At 42.8% G+C, this 11,500-nt stretch overlaps 1 protein-coding gene across 1 annotated transcript in view; it reads left to right on the forward strand.

Annotated features, from left to right (window-relative positions):
• Positions 1 to 10,972: 10,972 nt before the first annotated feature.
• Positions 10,973 to 11,500, forward strand: part of IL36G (interleukin 36 gamma) — a 20,886-nt gene continuing 20,358 nt past the window's right edge. Inside the window, exon 1 of the mRNA XM_006156659.2 lies at positions 10,973 to 10,991. The gene's annotated coding sequence lies outside the window, so the exon portion shown is untranslated. The remainder of the gene's footprint in view (positions 10,992 to 11,500) is intronic.

Raw genomic sequence — 11,500 nt, forward strand, 5'->3', positions numbered from 1 at the left:
TGGCCTGTTGTGACAGCATATTGAAAAAAGCAATTCTGGCCTTTGTGGGTGATAGTGAGTTTCTACAAATGTGTGGCTTGCATGTTCCCTCTTTTCCATCTGTACAGCTCCAAATAGGGCCTGGCACTGAGTGAGTGCATTTCAGGATGACTCTGAGGGATGTGTCTCTAACCCTTGCTCTTTTTCTTTTCTTTTCTTTCTTTCTTTTTTTTTTTTTTTTTTCTTTCTTTTTCTTTTCTTTCTTTTATGAGAGATTTTTGCTATAGGGTGTGTGTGCTCGCCAGAAAGAGAGAGACAGAGAGACAGAAAGTGAGAAATCACCTCCCCGGGGGAGGGCCACACCACAATTCCTTCTCCTCCATTTCCTCTTGGGATCTTGGGCACACATGCACATGGGTCCAGCATGAGTTTAAGCCACGGGTCTGGGACTCGAACTGTTGTTGACTATGTAGGAGTCCAGCGACATAGCGAGTATGCCAACTGCTGGTCCCGCTAACCCTTGTTCTTTCCTGACACTGCTGTGGATTAGACCAGTCAACTTTGTATATATCTTCTGTAAGTTCTGTAAGTGTAGATGTTGGAAGTGGAGGCACTGGACCACTCAGCAGCAGTTTTACTGAAATCAAGGAGGATATCCCTACACCACCAAGATAATTCCAGCCATTTTGATTTTCAGCCTTTATATTTCTTTAAATGTTCCCTTTGTAGGTAAGTCTGGGTGAATGTTCCCTTTCGGGGGACATTTCCCCTGGGTAAATGTTCCCTTTAAATGTTCCCTTTGTAGGTAAGTTCCCATCCCATTCTGGCTAAGGTGTCGAGGCACCCTGATAGAATGGCACCATTAGGGACCAGCAGATGGCATAGTGATTACGTTGCTGGACTCTCACATGGTCGACTGTGATTCGAGTCCCAGACCTGGTGGCTTGAAACTCATACCAGGTGTGTTTGTGTGTGTGCCTAAAATCCCAAGAGGAGACTGGAGGAGAAGGGATTGTGGCATGGTTGTATCCTGCCCTGGGGATGATTTCTTGCTTTCTGTCTCTCCAGCAAGTACACACTCCCTATAACAAAAATCTCTCTCTCTCAAAAAAATAATTAAAAATAAAAAAGAATAGCACTATTCTGTGGTGGGTGGTGGGTTGCACTCTGGACATTCTGTGGTAGGGCAGCTCCAGGTAGCATGCTGGGAACGCTCCAGCGACTGTGCCAGCTGAGCCACGTCCTGGGTTACTCGAGGGTTTGAGGCTTGAATAAGGACTGAGGAACAGAGCTATGGCACGCGGTCTGTTCTTAACTCTGGGACTGCGTGTGCCACGTGGTAGGGCCCTATGAGCAGCTGTAGCTTTGGGCATGAACCCACAGGGCCATGGGGCCCGAGGCGTGCAGGAGCAGATTCCAGGACACAGGCTGTCTTTGCTTGAGTGATCATGATTCGCTTCTGCAGAGCAGCGTGTCTCCTCCATGGCCTTCACGCTCTACTTTAGCAGAGCCTTCTTACAACAGAGGAGGTGAAGCCAGCAGGAGTTACACCCCCACTGACACATGAGGCATAGGTGGATTCCAGGCTTGGGTAGGGGCAGGCCAGGCCAAGCCAGGACACTTTTCTCCCAGTCCTCCATCTCAGCTGCTTCCCTGGGGTCAGTCCCTAGAGGAGGTGGAGCCTCTGCATCCTTCAGAGCCACCTGCCAATTTCCTGTTTTCTCCAAGCTTGGATTCTAGGACGGTGCTTTACCAGCAGTAGGGTGAGACCTTAGGAAGTTGCAAAAATCAGTTGAAAAACAAGAAGGTATAGAATACAAAGTAAAAGGTCAGAATCCATCAAACACAGTAAAGGCGATTATTGTATCACCAAGGGTCGTATTCCGCTTCTAGGCCTTTACAAGGAACCTAAAAGGGACTAGATGGACGCAGCTGAGTTTTCTAAGACTTTAATGTTATTTGGTGTTGCATTCAGATGTGCAGGCAAGGCTCTATACCCCAGGTCTATGACTTCAGTTATGGCCCAAAGTACCTGAATGTCAAGGCTTTCCGAAAGAACTTGGCACAGACGGCCACACTTTCCTCTTCCAGCCCCATCACCAGCACACCAACTCCTGCAGCGTTTCTGTCAGGAGCATTTCTCTGGTTTACAAACATTGATTTACTCATTGGGGATTTCATTCCTATCAGCTTGTCTTGTACTGTTCTTCTCTGGGGACCCCAGCTATTGCTATGACCTGTGCACAGTTACACACATATTTGTACCAATCTTCACTGAAATCTTTACTATTAAGTATTCGAAAGTGGAGACTTGTCTTCTTGCTCCATTGGCCTCACAGTTCAGGCAGCTTTTACACAACCTGAAGGGAGTGATTCTGCCATCACACGAGGCATTTTGCCTACAATGGTTAATCGCACCATTTGTCACTGGCTCCTGGAGCTCTGTCTGACACGGTTTTGATCAAGCTCTTTCCATACATCGTTTCTTATTTTGCACTTGTAGACACTTAAGAAAGCTCCCATTCTTCTGCTTCCTAGTTTTGTTCCCTGTGAGAACTTTGTTTTTTAAGGTTTTGTCGTAAGGTGTGTGTGCTTGCCAGAGAGAAACAGAAAGAGATAGAGACAGAGAGACATTGTGCCATCTGTTAGTCCCTTTCTGTGACAACTTTTTTTTTTTTTTCCAGAGGTTTTTGCCATTGGGGACCAACAATTGGTGGAATGGCTTTATCTCTGGACTCCCATGTAGTTGACCGTGGTTCGAGTTCCAGACCTGGTGGCTTAAACTCACGCCAGGCGCGTGTGCATGCGTGCCCAAGCTCCTGACAGGAGAATGGAGGAGAAGGGATTGCTGTGTTGCCATCGCCCTGGGAGGTGATTTCTGGCTTTCTGTTTCTCTCTGTCTTTCTGGTGAGCGCACAATTAGACTTTGGCAGATCAATATTAGAGATGATAATAAATACACATGAGATGCAATGTAAAATGCGTTTCAAAATGTGGATTTCAGGAAGGAAAAAAGGTTGAAAAGCACAGTTCTTTGTCTATGACAAAGGTCTTGCTTCTGGGTGCCAGGCTGAGTTCAGGGCTGAGGCAGCTACACGCCTGGGGTGTGGTGTCCATCCTGTGGTCATTCAATGTCATGGCGCCCTCTGCTGGCTCAAGGAGCACAGTTCTGACTGTAGCGCTGAAGGGGCACAGCTACAAGCTGAGAAGGTGTTCTACAGTTGACCAAAGGTCTGTCTCTGGACTCTCAACAGCCAGACCGTCTGTCGCAGGACCCAGAGAGCCCCTTGTGTGAGCAGGTGAGCACAGCGTGTTCATCAAAGGTCCTGGTTCTCTCTGCAGAGCTTAGACTTGCTCTGTAGACAGTGTGGAGATGCCAAAGGGTTTTACTCACAGGAGTGATGTGATTGGGTCTGCGTTTTTGGAGGATTTCTTGGCCAGAGTGAGGCAGGCTCTTGGAGCAGGGAGTGGCTAGAGGTGGGCAGTCAGTTATGGGCTGGGCCAGCAATCCAGGTGATAAATGGTGTCCCTCAACCTCAGGTGGGAGTGCCATGTGTCTCCACCTGCTCTGTGCCTGAGATACTGACCTCATGGATTGCTTCAGCATGTCTCTTGTCTTCTGTCTGGGTTGGGCTCAGGTAAGAGGTGGTCAGAGGGAGGGGGGAGAGTTTGGACACGTAATCCCACCCTCTTCAAGCTGGCTGTGGCCACATTCAGCCAAGGAGGCCAAAGCCCACTGTGGTGGCCCCCACAGCTCCAGCTCTCTGAGAATATCAGTTACCTGACTCTCCCCATCTTCTCTAGAGGGATAATGAGTTTCAGCTGTCAGCAGCCTGTGTGCATCAGCCTCTCTTGTTGCTTTTTCTAGACCTGCTTACACTTTTTTTTTTAATAGAGATTTTTTCAATAGGGCATGTGCATTTTACAAAGGTGGGGAGAGAGAGTGGGAGAAAGTAAAAAAAAAAAAAAAATCACCCCTTAGGGAGATGACCATGCTGCAATCCCTTCTCCTCCAATCTCCTCTAGGGATTTGAAGCATGCACACACTTGCTCAGCGTGATTTTTTTTTTTTTTCCAAGCTGCTGAGTCTGGGACTCAAACCATGGTTAAGTCTTGTGGGAGTCCAGTGCCTTAACTATTACATCATCTGCTGGCATTGCCAGTGGGCATGTGCATGAGAGAGAGAGAGAACCCTCCAGTGGGGTATGGATCCCCATGATCCCTTTTCCATTTCTTCTTCCATAAGAATTTTGTGTGGGAATGCACAGAATCCCCTAGTTTTTAAGCTGCTGGGCAAGGTTTGCAGTTGCAGTGGGCCTGTGGGATCCAGCTCCCTATGCACAAGGTGGAAGTGAGCAGGACATTTTGACTCAGCTGGGGTTTGAGGCAAGCAAATGGGTGGGTATCCTCAAGTCTATAGATTTTATGGGTTGCACTTCCATATTCTTTACCCATTTTTCTATTGGGCTACTTAATAAAGTTGGAAAAAGCAGGTGAAGCTAATTTTTTTTTAAGAGAAATTTTTGCTATAGGGTGCATATGCTTATTGGAGAGGCAGAGAGTGATAGAGACAGAAAGAGAGAAATCATCCCAAGGGGGAATGGCCATGCCACAGTCTCTCCTCTTTCATTCTCCTCTTGGGATTATTGGCATGCACACACACGCATCTTGGCATGAGTTTTAAACCTCTGTATCTGGGATTCGAACCATGGTGGACTATGTGAGAGTCCAGCAACGTAACCATTATGCCATTTGCCGGTCCCAGAGAAGGTAATTTTAAAAATGTATTTTATTTAACCTAATATTTAAAATATTATCACTTCACCATATAATCCATATAAAATTATTGTGACTTTTTGTTTTGATACTATGTCTTTTCTTAATTTTACAATATCAAGTCATCGGAAAAGTCATGATTCATTTCTGCATAGAAAAATACGTCATGGCTTTTCTGATGACCTAATATTTCATTGACAAATAGATCATATATATTTAAGGTGTACAAAATGATGATTTGATGTATATGATGTAACTGTTATCACAATTACATTAACATACCCCTCACCACCCATGCTGTGTGTTAGATTCCCAGAACTTGTTCATTTTCCCATCTTTCAGATAAAACTTTGTACTCTTTGACCATGTTCATTTTCTCCAATCCCAGCATTTGGTAAGCACCATTCTACTCTGGATTTCTGTGACTCTGATTTTCTTAGATTTCACACATAAGTGAGATGGTGTGGCATTTGTCTGTGCTGAGCTTATTTCACTTAGCACAATGTCCTCCAGGTTAATCCACGCTGTCACAAATGGCAAGATTTCCTTCTTTATTATATATAATATATTATATATTATATGTATATATGTATACACACACAGACACACACACATACACATATGAGATATGTGCATGTATCTATGCCTATGTCATGTACATCTATCTCTATATGTCACATTTTCTTTTTCTATTCATCTGTTGGTGGACACTTGAGCTTATTTCCATATACTGGCTATTGTGACTAATGCTGCAATGAATATGAGAGAGTATACATATCTTTTGAGATACTCAATCCCTTTCCTTTTGACATATCTTTGAAGTGGAATTGCTGGATCTTAAGGTAATTCTATTTTTAACTTTTTGAGGAAACTCTGTACTGTTTTCCATTAATGACTGTACCAATTTGCATTCGCATTAAAGTGTATGCAGTTTCCTTTTTCTCTAAAGTCTTGCTGACATTTATCTCTTGTCTTTTTGATAATTGCTATCCTAACAAGTATGAGGTGATATTTTATTGTGGTTTTGATTTACATTTCTCTCATGATTAATATCTTTTCATATACCTTGTAGTCATGTGTATGTCTTCTTATATACATCGAGTCAAGTCCTTTGCTCATCTTTTAATCAGGTTCTTTTCTTTTATTTTCTTTCTCTTTGAGTTGTGTGGGTTCCTTATATAGCTTAGATATTAACACTTTGTTGGATATTTGCCTGTGAAATATTTGCCAGGTTTGGAAGTATTTTTTCACATAGGTCGTTTCTTCATTCTGTTGAGCATTTCCTTTACTGCATGGAAGATTCTTAGTTTGATGCAGTCCCATGTATGCATGTGTTTATTTATTTTTACAAGACTTTTTAATTTATTTTTTATTCATTATTACTTTAATATGTTATAGGGCATGTGCACTCATCGAAGAGAGACAGAGAGAGAGAGAGAGAGAGGGAAAGTGAGAAAGCAAGCTGCCAGGTCTGGGTCTCAAACGGAGGTCACCCATGTGGCAGTCTAATGCCTTAACTGCTATGCCACCCACTGGTCCCTATGTATTTATTTCTGCTTCTGTTGCCTGTGTTTTTGATGTCATGTCCCCCAAATCAATGCTAATGTTAAGGCAAGGAGCTTCTCCCCTATGTTTTCTTCTAAGAGTTTTGGGGTTTCGGATCTCTCATTCAGTCTTTAATCAATTTCAAGTTAATTTTAGTGTCTTGTCTAAGTCAAGGGCCCACTTTCATCTGTTTTGCATAAGGAGATCTAATTTTGCCAGCACCGTGTATCCCTTTCCCCATTAAGTATTCTTGGTGCCCTTGTCAAAGATTAATTGATATATATGAATAGGTTTATTTCTGAGCTCTCTATTCTGTCCCATTTGTCTATGTGTCTTTAAAAAAAAAAATGTTTACTCATTTATTTCTTCTATGAGTGAGAAAGAGAGAGAGAGAACCCCTGACAAGATTCTGATGCTGTGACCCACCCATAGCTTTCAGCCAGCTCCTGACATGAGCAGGTGTGTGACTGGTGAACTCAGAGAGCTCTCCAGACTTGAGTGAGGTATCTGTGGAGCATTGTATTTTACTGCTGCGTCACTGTCACTGTCTTACCCCTACCCCTGTGTGTCTGCTATTGTTTTTTTAAAGAGATTTTTGCTATAGGGTATGTGTGTTTACTGGAAAGATAGAGAGAGCTAAAGTGAGAAATCACCCCCCTCCCCTCCCAAGGAGGATGGCCATGCTGCAATGCCTTCTTCTCCATTCTCCTTTCAGGATTTTGGACACACATGGACATACACCCGGTGTAAGTTTCAAACTGTTTGGTTTGGAACTCAAACTGTGGTCAGCGATGTGGGGAGTCCAGTGCCTTAACCACTATGTCACCTGCTGCCCCTCCTCTGTGTCTGTTCTTATGTCAGTTCAAGTTTTGATGCTATAACTTCTATAACTTTATATTATATTAAGTCATTGGAAAAGTCATGATATAAGTTTGCATAGAAAAACAGAAAAATATGTCATGAGTTTTCTGATGACCTGATAGTTTAATATAAGGAAAGATACTAGGTCTTTGAAATCTTGTGTGGGATTTACTTTTAGAGTATATCTCAGTTCAAAGTAGGTTTATTTCAAGTGCTCGGTACTTACTTGAAGCAAATGATTGCTGTGTTGGGAAGCACGGGATTGTAGAGACTATAGACAACTTCTTGATTTATTTTTTACTGCCTTTAGTCAGAAGGACAAACTGAAACACAAACTCATACAGACCAAGCACCCATCCCAGTCCTGAAACTGGCCCATAGCAGACACCTTGGTGGGATAACCTTTCTCCTCAGCTCTAAAAAGCCCAGCAAACAAAATCTTTCAAGTCCAGGTGTTCCCACTCCTCTCATGGCTTACATTTTTATGGAGTAGAAGGCACCTAACAGACCAGCCTGCCTAGCCCTTGAGAGACAAAACATACAAATGAACAATGACCAGGCCACATATTTAAATAGGAGTCTGGCTCACTATCTTTGGCAGTTAGCTCAGGAAACCAACCCATTAACTATAGTAAACAGTCCAGGAAGCCTACTATCTACATCAGACTTGAAAGAAATCAGACTGTTATTTCTAGTAAACAATCCAGGAAGCCAAGTCTTATCATCCCTCTGACAATCAGCCTAAAATAACTAGCACTTGATTAATAACTGACTGATTCTTTTATTTTTGTTCCCACTTTCAATTTGGGATCAACCAGAGAAAACAAAATCTATATCCCTAGCCAAGTACATAAGGTGCTTTGTCTCTAGTCTCTCTATCTGCAGCTTCTAGTCAGGACACACCTGAACCTTCTCCTGTTTCCACTGTCAAGATTTTTCACTTACTTATGTGCTGTTGAATCTCTCAAAACATTAGATACAAAGTGGATGAATATAGAAGATTTAATGCTAATCGAAGCAAGTCATACTGTGAAAGACTGGCATTGTATGTCCCTGCTTAATATATACCGAATGGTCTGTGCTCTACAGCAGAGACTGAGATTAGAAGCTACAATAGCAAGGAGGGCAACTATAGATACTAAAGACAGTGTAGGAGGAGATGAATAATAGAGGCTAGGAAGGAGGAGATCAGAGGAAAAACAAAAGAAGGAAAGAAACAAATAAAACACTTAACAGACAAATGAAAGTTACCTTTTGACGATAATGTGTATGGTAATATTTTTTACTTAAGTAATATGCACTATGTTTTATGTTTATGCTGGGAAAAGCCATGTTGTACACTGTAAAGATGTAGAATGATTAATTATATATATATATAAAAAAAGGTTAAAAAACCACAAATGATGGTGGGCAATTCCTTTGCTAGAACAATCTCTGGAAATAGCTTTTGCTTGTCCTCATTTGAGAGCTCTTTGTTTATTTCTAAACCCGTCTGAGAAGAGAGCGGAAACTCGTCACCAAATACAGGTACCCTTCTGTCTTTCCAACACGGTTCTAACCAGCGTGTGGATTTTCAGCAAGTGGATTTCCCCTTCTCCACAGTTAGCCCGACCCTATGGTCTCAGTCTTTCAGACCACTCACAGTCAACTGGCAACCATTAGTTCTTGGGCCCCAGTTTCCATAGTGATATTCATCTCCTGGGTCACAGTTGCCCACATTGGAGCCATAATCACCTTAAATACAGACTACATTTCAGCTGCTCCCCCCACCCCCAGACTGACATTTTACTGCATGGCATGGCCCATCTCTTCAATGACCCTGTCTTATACTTTAAGAGAAAATTGGAGTTGGCCCTCTTGTGTAGTGGACAGGGACTGTGCAGAGAAAGCTGTATCCTATGTGGTTGCCTGGCATTCAGATCTTGGCCCCAGTGGCTTGTCCTGGCAGGCATGTTCATGGGCCCACGATCCTAATGGAGAAGGATTGTGGTGTGATCAGGCCCTGTTGGGGAGGGTTCTCTATCTCTCTTTCTCTCATGTATGAATATGTCCCTTTCAGCATAAAGAGAGAGAGGGGAGAGAGAGAGAGAGAGAGAGAGAGAGAGAGAGAACACCACGTGGATATGCCCTCATTACCTATTACCCATTAACCACTGAACTTACCATAGGAACCATCTCAGCATCAGTCCTCTTGTTTTTCCCTCCTTATGCTGGGGAAGATCCCTCCTTCTGCCTGCCCACACAGTTTCTCCATCTGGGTTCTGGATCCCAACCCATTTAGTATCCTAGGACTTCTACACTGTGGCACTTCTTTTCTGGATATTAGCTGCTCCTGTCTGAACTGTTTCCTTCCTGTAAAAATGTCAAAAAATTCAATGTGCTCTCATAGTTAAAACAGGGCAGTAAGCAATACCTCTTACCCTGTTCCTACTGAGCTGCTGCTGCCCTAGTGTCTGTCAAGGTTATGAAGAGTGGTTTCTGCTGTCTCTGTTCCTTATCATCTGCTCACTATGGGGCACACCCAGGCTGTCCTGTGTCCTCATCAGCCTTTGTAAACAGATGAGTCACTCTCTAGGAACTTCATTTCTAATACAACCTGACCTCCCAGCAGCATTTACCTCTGACCTTTCTCTGACTTACTGAGACCCCTGTCCTGAGTATCTGTGATGAGCATTCTCCTGGTTTCCTCCCAACTTTGGAAGTACCTTCTTCGATTTTTTGGTGGGTGGAAATCAGGTCATGGGCTGGGCCACTAAATGGTACAGTTCCTGCAGCTCAGCCTTAGACATCTGTCTGCACTCTGTCCCGTGTTTCTAAGTAACTACATTCATATTCTGGCTTAAAGGATCATTTATATGCTGTTGACTCTCTTGTTTACATCCCTGACATCTCTTCTCAGAGCTCTAAACAGCCATATAATCTCAACCATGCTTAATCTAGAAAGAATATACTGTTATTGAAAAATTCTAAAGTTTATTTTTTCAATGTGTGACAGAAATAGAGAGCAAGAGCTCCCCCAGCTGGGTCCTGATGCCTTGACCCATCTCTAGCGCAGCCAACCCCAGATCATGGGCATACATGTGCCTTGTGTACTCAGGGAGACGTCTGGCTGGAAACTTGGAACTGGCTCCTGTGAGTCAGCCTCATATGTGCTGCTCCACAGTCCAGTCCAATATTATTATCCTATCCATTTTTAAGTTAGAATTTACATGTATTGCCCATATGGTAGCCTAGATTGCAAGCCAGCCTCTGTCTCTAAACCTGTTCTCCAGAGATTGAAAAAAAACCCCGAGGGCATAGCATCCAGTTTCTGTCTCCTGTATGATTGGATGCCAGATACTGTGAATGTGACCTTGGTGGGTGCTAGATTTTTTAAAAATATTTTGCTATAGGGCATGTCAAAAGAGAGACACAGAGAGAAACACTGAGGTGGGGGGAGGGGTGATGACCATGTTGCAATACCTTTTCTTCCATTCTCCTCTCAGGATTTTGGGCATGTATGCTCCCATGCATGACGTGTTTCTCAAGCTGCAGGATCAGGACTCAAACTGTGAAGTTAGCTATGTGGGATCCAGCCACTTTAGCCACCATACCACCTGGCTATCCCAGGGTGCTGGATATTTTTGTATTCTTATAAATAGTCTTGAGTTTGTTTTGGATGGAATTAAGTTACTGAAAAACAACATCTGTTCTTCACTATTGAAACAAGATCTTTCTGTGTCTACTAGAGTCCTCAGAATTTGGAGTTTTCCAATCCAACTGCTGGTGAGAACAGGCTCTATTCCCAGCACTGTGTGAGCAGTGGATTCTATTTTCTTTAATTCTTGTGGGTGAGTCTTTGTCAAGCCTTGGGTATTTCTTTCTCTGTAAGTTTGATATGGGTTTTTAAAAAAAATGTCTTCCATGCTTCTCTTTAATATGCTTATGCTTCCACTACATTTTAAACATAGACTATATTTAACATAATCACTTATTGTCTGCTAATTCTATCATGTGTATAATTTCTAGGTCTGTTTCTATTGATTTCCCCCTCAAATATGGTGTATATTTCCTTTTCAATTTGCATGCCTGGGGACATTTTTTTTTTTTTGTAGACCACAGATTAGTTTATTTTTAACACCCATCATGCCATGAATTCATAGGGAATAGGTTCCAGTAGCTCAGGCTCCTTTCCATTGGTTCTCACAAAGTGTGCTTCTCTGGGTGGAGCAGGCTGGCACTTCAGTTGAACCCAGGTACCTTTCTCTTTGGCTTCTTTATTTTTCTGGTCATTTTCCTTCACACGTTTTAGGAAGCTATCTCTGCTCTTAGAATGTTTAATATGCTCAATACGCACATT

Source organism: Tupaia chinensis, unplaced genomic scaffold (assembly GCF_000334495.1).
Source record: "Tupaia chinensis unplaced genomic scaffold, TupChi_1.0 Scaffold000511_1, whole genome shotgun sequence".
NCBI lineage: Eukaryota > Metazoa > Chordata > Mammalia > Scandentia > Tupaiidae > Tupaia > Tupaia belangeri.